We start from the raw sequence: 7,529 nt of genomic DNA on the forward strand, positions 1-7,529 counted from the left end.
ATTCAGGAGGGTCCTTGCTACACTACGTCCCATTATTCAGGAGGGTCCTTGCTACACTATGCCCCATTATTCAGGAGGGTCCTTGCTACACTATGTCCCATTATTCAGGAGGGTCCTTGCTATACTACGTCCCATTGTTCAAGAGGGTCCTTGCTATACTACGTCCCATTCTTCAGGAGGGTCCTTGCTACACCACGTCCCATAATTCAGGAGGGTCCTTGCTACACTATGTTCCATAGACTAATAAGACAAACAAACACTTACCCAATATGGACTATAATTCGTGTGCAATGTTGTCATTTAGCTCTTCGTAGACTAAATTGAACATCTAGGTTTTTGGATCTTTGATCTCGAAATAACTTGTGCCCCTGCTTCAACAAAGAAAATTTGTGAGTTTAAAAACGTGGTGGTTGGTTTGTGGTTCTGCCTTTTGATGAGGATTGCTCAAGTACTCATCGTGTTTTACTTTTTCCAAACATCCAGTGCTCGTTATTGATTGATTGTATTTTCACCCAAATTTGCTCATTTTGAGGGACTTAAATCCAATATTTGCCTTTATGTCACAACACTCATTGTTTACCCTTCATCAAATCATGGACTTCTTCTGAATCCAAAACTTGCCGACAGATGATAACTCATTGGCCTGATGTTTTGCCTCGTACAAATTTAGAGCTGGTAATAAGTCTTGAACTCCTTTCTCAGTTTTTTTTTTTTTTTGACACAAACTCGACTCAAGGACATGTGAAACCAAGTGATGAAAAGGGGGAAAAAATATACACTACACAAGAATAAAAGAAAATGATTCGATGAAAAAATCTCTTTTAGAAAGAGTAAGAAAGAAAAACTTATCTGAGTGTGGTAGCCGACTCTACTGATCATGACATGCAATTTGAATTGATTACCGATTTGTCCATCCAATCTATTCATCAACCATTATTGATCATCTAATCTTGATGTGGATTTCCAACTATTTGACAAAGTCATAACTAATTTCAAACTCTTATTCGCCTTATGATGTCCACGAGAGTTTTTGTCACTAAAACTCATTCACTTTGAATCCTTCAACTCACATTCGCCTCATGGTGCCTGTTAGGGTTTTCACCAGTAAAACTCTCTCATTTTTATTTCTCTCAACTCACATTCGCCTTATGATGCCCAGTTAGGGTTTTCACCAATAAGACTCTTTCTTTTTTGTTTCTCTCAACTCACATTCGCCTTATGATGCCCAGTTAGGGTTTTCACCAATAAGACTCTCTATTTTCTTTTTCTTTTTTTTTCTTTTTTTTTCACAGCTCACGTTCGCCTTATGATGCCGAGTTAGGGTTTTCACCAATAAGACTCTCTCATTTTTGTTTCTCTCAACTCACATTCGCCTTATGATGCCCAGTTAGGGTTTTCACCGATAAGACTCTCTCATGGTTTCATCATTTGTACCCTTAACATACTTACTCTTGACACTTCAAAGGTTGATCCAAATGTCTTTGTCCAACTTTTGTACAAGGTTAGAAAGAAATGATAAGATGAAGTCTCAAATACGACTTTAAATGATGGGATCGACTTTAGCTTTGGGATAGAAAGAATAAAAATAAAAAATAAAAATAAAATAAAAAAATGACCTTTGCCCCAGTTTTTTACAAATATGGAATTTTGAATTATTATTATTATTTTTTTTTTGGTTAGACCGAACCCAACGACAGAGTTGCCTACGTATCTTGTTGAAACAAGAATCAGGTCAAACGTAGTTCATGATGATTGATTTTATTCTTTATTTTTTTTTTTGGAAGAGCCAAGAAAGCAGAAGAACCAAGGAAGTAAATTAGCTCTCAACAAGGGTGACAACATATGAATTAATACTTAGACACAGAACCAAGAATTTTCATTACATCAACATTTGAAATGTCAAGTCCAAACATAAGGGTTTCTAATACCGAAAGATCATATCATATATAATATCTCTTCACAGCATCAGCATTGATGACCATTTCTGTCATTTTGCCTTCTATATCTGCTAAGTAAAGAGCACCATTGGATAATACCTTCTTTACAATGAATGGTCCTTTCCAATTTGGAGAAAATTTGCCTTTGACTTCAGCCTGGTGTGGCAGAATACGTCTCAACACTAATTGACCCTCTTCGAAAAGCCTGGGACGCACCTTTTTGTTGTATGCTCGTGCCATTCTTTTCTGGTACAATTGTCCATGGCACACTGATGTCATTTGCTTCTCATCAATCAAACTTAATTGCTCCAAGCGTGTTCTGACCCACTCATCGTCATCAATTCCAGCCTCTACAATAATCTGCAGGGATGGAATCTCAACCTCTGCAGGTATAACTGCCTCAGTCCCATATACCAGAGAATAGGGGGTGGCACCCACTGACGTACGAACTGTAGTGCGATAACCCAACAAAGCAAAAGGCAACTTTTCATGCCATTGTCGAGAACTTTGCACCATTTTACGAAGTATCTTTTTAATATTTTTGTTGGCAGCTTCTACAGCCCCATTTGATTTTGGGCGATAAGGAGTCGAATTTCGATGTTCAATCTTAAATTGACGGCATACCTCTTGCATTAAGTGACTGTTGAGATTTGCAGCATTATCGGTAACAATTGCCTTTGGAATACCAAATCGACAGATGATGTTGAAATGAATGAAATCCACCACGACCTTCTTGGTCACTGACTTGAAAGTTACTGCTTCCACCCACTTTGTAAAGTAACCAATGGCCACCAGGATGAACCTATGACCATTTGATGCTTTTGGTTCTATTGGTCCAATCACATCCATTCCCCATGCCACGAAAGGCCATGGAGCAGACATCGCATGCAACTCGAAGGGAGGAGAATGAATCAAATCACCGTGTATTTGACATTCATGACATTTACGAACAAATCACATAGAATCCCGCTCCATGGTGAGCCAATAATAACCTGCTCGAAGTATCTTCTTTGCCAGAACATATCCATTCATGTGAGGTCCACAAACTCCTGAGTGTACCTCAATCGTGATTGTTGAAGCCTCTTTAGCATTTACATATCTTAGAAGACCCAAATCATGTGTTTTCTTGTACAATATGCCTCCGCTTAAGAAAAAACCACTAGCTAGTCGCCGAATAGTCCTTTTTTTGATTACTAGTGGCATTAGTAGGACATTCTCCGGACTGAAGATATGTTTTAATATCATGAAACCAAGGTTTACCGTCAAATTCTTTCTCCACCAAGTTGCAATAAGCATGCTGATCACGAATCTGTATGTACAAAGGGTCGATATGAGCTTTGTCAGGATGTTGGAGCATCGAAGATAAAGTTGTCAATGCATCAGCAATCTCATTATGAACTCTAGGAATGTGTCTGAACTTTATTGACACAAACTGTTGACAAAGATCTTGTAAACAATGTTGATATGGTATGAGCTTTGGGTCACGAGTCTCCCATTCTCCTTGGATTTGATGGACCAGTAAGTTTGAGTCTCCTAGCACTAGCAACTCTTGGATGCCCATGTCAGCAGCTAACCTCAAGCCCAAGATGCAAGCCTCATACTCTGACATATTATTGGTACAATAGAATCTAAGTTGGGCTGTTATAGGGAAATATTCCCCTGATTCAGACATAAGAACTGCTCATATCCCAACTCCCTTCTTGTTAGCAGCACCGTCAAAGAACAACTTCCATCCTTGATCCTTATAATGAATAACTTCATCGATACATGACACCTCTTCGACTGGAAATTATGTCTTAAGTGGTTCATATTCATCATCAATAGGGTTCTCTGCCAAATGATCTGCCAAGGCTTGAGCTTTCATTGTGGTCCGCGTCACATAGATAATGTCAAACTCTGTGAGTAATATTTGCCATTTCGCCAGCCTGCCCGTGGGCATGGGCTTTTGAAAAATGTATTTTAATGGATCCATACGAGAGATGAGATAAGTAGTATAAGATGAAAGATAGTGCTTCAACTTCTGTGCTACCCAAGTTAGGGCACAACACGTTTTTTCGAGAAGGGTGTACTTCGATTCATAAACAGTAAATTTCTTGCTGAGGTAATAAATGGCCTGCTCTTTCTTCCCAGTGCCATCATGCTGACCCAATACACATCCAAAAGAATTATCCAGTACTGACATATATAATATCAATGGTCTGCCCGGCTCGAGAGGAACCAACACAGGGAGATTCGATAAGTAATTCTTAATTCTTTCAAAAGCCTCTCGACATTCTTTGATCCATTCGACTGTGGCATTCTTTTTTAACAACTTAAAAATGGGCTCGCAAGTTGTTGTGAGTTGAGCAATGAATCTACTGATGTAGTTTAACCTTCCTAGAAGGCTCATAACCTCAGTTTTATTCTTTGGAGGTGGCAATTCCTGAATGACTTTTATTTTTGAAGGATCTAACTCGATACCTTGTCGACTGACTATAAACCCCAAAAGTTTTCCTGACGGTACTCCAAATACACATTTTGGAGGATTAAGCTTGAGATTATACCTGCGAAGCCTTTCAAAGAATCTTCTTAAGTCTTGCACATGATTTGACTGTTTTTTAGATTTAATGATCACATCATCCACATAAACTTCGATTTCTTTATGCATCATGTCATGAAACATGGTTGTCATTGCCCTCATATAAGTTGCTCTCGCATTTTTTAACCCAAATGGCATGACTCGATAACAATATGTACCCCATGGAGTGATAAAAGACGTTTTTTCTGCATCTTCATCATCCTTAATAATCTGATGGTAACCCGCATAGCAATCCACAAAAGATGCAATCTCATGTTTAGCACAATTATCCAACAAAATATGAATGTTGGGCAAAGGAAAATCATCTTTTGGACTTGCTTTGTTCAAATCACGATAATCCACACACATTCGAACTTTGCCGTCTTTCTTAGGGACAGGTACGATGTTGGCTAACCAAGAAGGATATTGAGCGACTCGAATGACTTTGGCCTCAAGTTGCTTTGTGATTTCCTCTTTAATTATTACACTCATGTCAGTTTTAAGCTTTCTCAACTTTTGCTTTACTGGAGGGAACTTAGGATCAATCGACAACTTGTGAACCACCATGTCAGTGCTTAATCCAGGCATGTCATCATAAGATGACGCAAAAACATCTTTGTAATCAAACAGAGCCTGGATTATATCCTCCTTTTGATGTCGAGCATGTACGCTTATCTTAGTCTCTTTATTATTTTCATGATCCCCTAAATTTATCGTCTCAGTTTCACTCATATTTGGGTTTGATTTATTCTCAAAAGATTTGAAATCCCTACTTACTTCTTCAAATACTTCGTCTTCATCATATTCGATTTCTTGACTTAGTATTTCAGGATTAGGTCGAAGATTAGATTGGATTTTAAGATCCGGTGAATAATTCTGCATGCATGTCATATCACTAGAATCGGCATAGAAAGAACTGTATAGAAGAAAACAAAATAAATATATTAGACTGAAATAAAAACACAATTACATCTTATTGAAAAGGAAAATAGAGAGTTTGAAATAAAACGATGAGACAAAATCTGAATTACAACCCTTGAATAAATCGGATGACGAAAAGAAAAACAAGACAAACTACCAAGACTCATTCTTAATGGGGAGATGAGTGGCCTCCTAATTGTTCAACTGAACATCAGGACCAATGAATTGCACATCTCTTTTGCTAATGCCTTCTCCGAATTCAACCATATCAGCCTCGACAAATAAATCTTGAAAATAATTGATCAATTCTTCGTGAACCTCCAGCACTGGCTCTGGGAGTAGTGACTCAGAAGATTCTGCTGTGCGGGCTTTGTTGAAAGATTTGTATATGGGTGGTATAGGCTTGGTAAGTGACCATACATCTCTCTTCTGTTTTTTGGCTTTCATTTTGTCCTCGGCTCTAGGCTTGTATCCTAAGCCAAAAGTACCAAGACTCTTTCGTGGACTCACCGGATAAGCTCTCCCTTGCAAGAAGATCCCCAAGCCTTTACCTGGTTCAAACCCATGCTTCAGCATTTCATTTACCATCATCACGGATGCCATGTGCAGTTGTGGTTTTGAAATAAGATTCCCCTCGAGGATATGCTCAACAACCACTACCTCAAAAGCTTGATAAACCGGTGCCTCATTCTCATTATTTGCCTTGATAAAAGGGAGGGAAGAGTCCTTGTAGACTGATAGATCCCCCTCACCATGAACAATCACTTCTTGTCGATCATATTCAAACTTAACCATTTGATGCAACGTAGAGGGGACTGCCCCATCCCTATGCACCCATGGTCTTCCCAACAATAGATTGTAAAATGCATTAATATTCAGCACTTGAAAATTCACGGTGAAATCGACAGGCCCTATTTTTAGTATGAGCTCTATCTCCCCAATGGCATCTGTTTTGGACCCATCAAACGCCCTAACACATACGTTGTTAGGTCGTACCCTTTCAACATTAACATTCAATTTTTGTAGAGTTGACAGTGGACAAATATTTGCCCCAAACTCTCCGTCAATCAGAACTCGAGTGACATATGAAAGCTCACACTTTACAGTGATATGGAGGCCTTGGTTATGTCCCGTACCTTCCACTGGTAGTTCATCATTTGAAAAGGTGATGCGGTTTACCTCAAAGATTCTCCCAGCAATCTTCTCTAACTGACTTACTGTAACTTCATTAGGAACATGTGCTTCGTTCAGAATTTTCATTACAACTTTACGATGTTCATCTGAATGTATTAACAATGACAACAAAAAGATTTGGGCTGGAGTTTTCCTTAACTGTTCCACAATTGAGTAGTTTGACAATTTCATCTTTCTTAAGAACTCCTCTGTCTCCTCTTCAGTGACGGGACTTTTAACTTGCATTTGGTCATTTTTATTTTTCCTTAATTCAGCCGGGGCATAGGATCTTCCCGAACGAGTCATTCCTCCTATTTCATCTACTTCTTCATTGACTTCTTCCCCCTTGTAAGTCACGACGGTAGGCTCATAATTCCAAGGGACAGCTTTGGGGTTAGTCATTGGAAGTTGGGACACTAGCCTAATGATCACAGGTGGAATATAGGCTCCTTGCACGAGCAAGATAGGCTTGTCTGGCCCTTTTGGAACAACCAATCTTGCCTCTCTCTGACTTGCCCAAACATCTTCAAGTGCTCCTTTTACAGTTAGGATGGGTGCACTTGATGGGGTCGACTTTTCAGACGTACTTTCCGCCCCTGAAGGCATCATTTTTGTTAAGTCAACGACATTTGCTGAACTTTCCATGCCAGTTTCAACCTTAAGGATTGGCTTGTATGGGACTGCAACTTCTTCGTGGTCATCCATCATCTCTAACATGTTTGTTTCAGTATGTCTTGGCAGTGGATTTTGATTGATGTTTGGTCCATTTGGGCTTTCAACTATAATTCGACGAGTATCGATCAAATCTTGAATTGCCTTTTTCAAGTACCAGCATCTTTCTATGTTGTGCCCGGGGGTATCAGAACAATATGCGCAATGTTGGGAATAATCAAGATTTCTCGGAGGAGGATTCGACATCTTTCTTTCAATAGGACTCAAAA

General features: G+C 39.1%; 1 pseudogene; it reads right to left on the minus strand.

The window, feature by feature from the left end:
* Nucleotides 1-1,940: 1,940 nt before the first annotated feature.
* LOC125861871 (uncharacterized) lies at nucleotides 1,941-7,293 on the minus strand (annotated as a pseudogene).
* Nucleotides 7,294-7,529: the final 236 nt, after the last annotated feature.

This window comes from Solanum stenotomum, chromosome 4 (assembly GCF_019186545.1).
Source record: "Solanum stenotomum isolate F172 chromosome 4, ASM1918654v1, whole genome shotgun sequence".
Classification (NCBI taxonomy): Eukaryota; Viridiplantae; Streptophyta; class Magnoliopsida; order Solanales; family Solanaceae; genus Solanum; species Solanum stenotomum.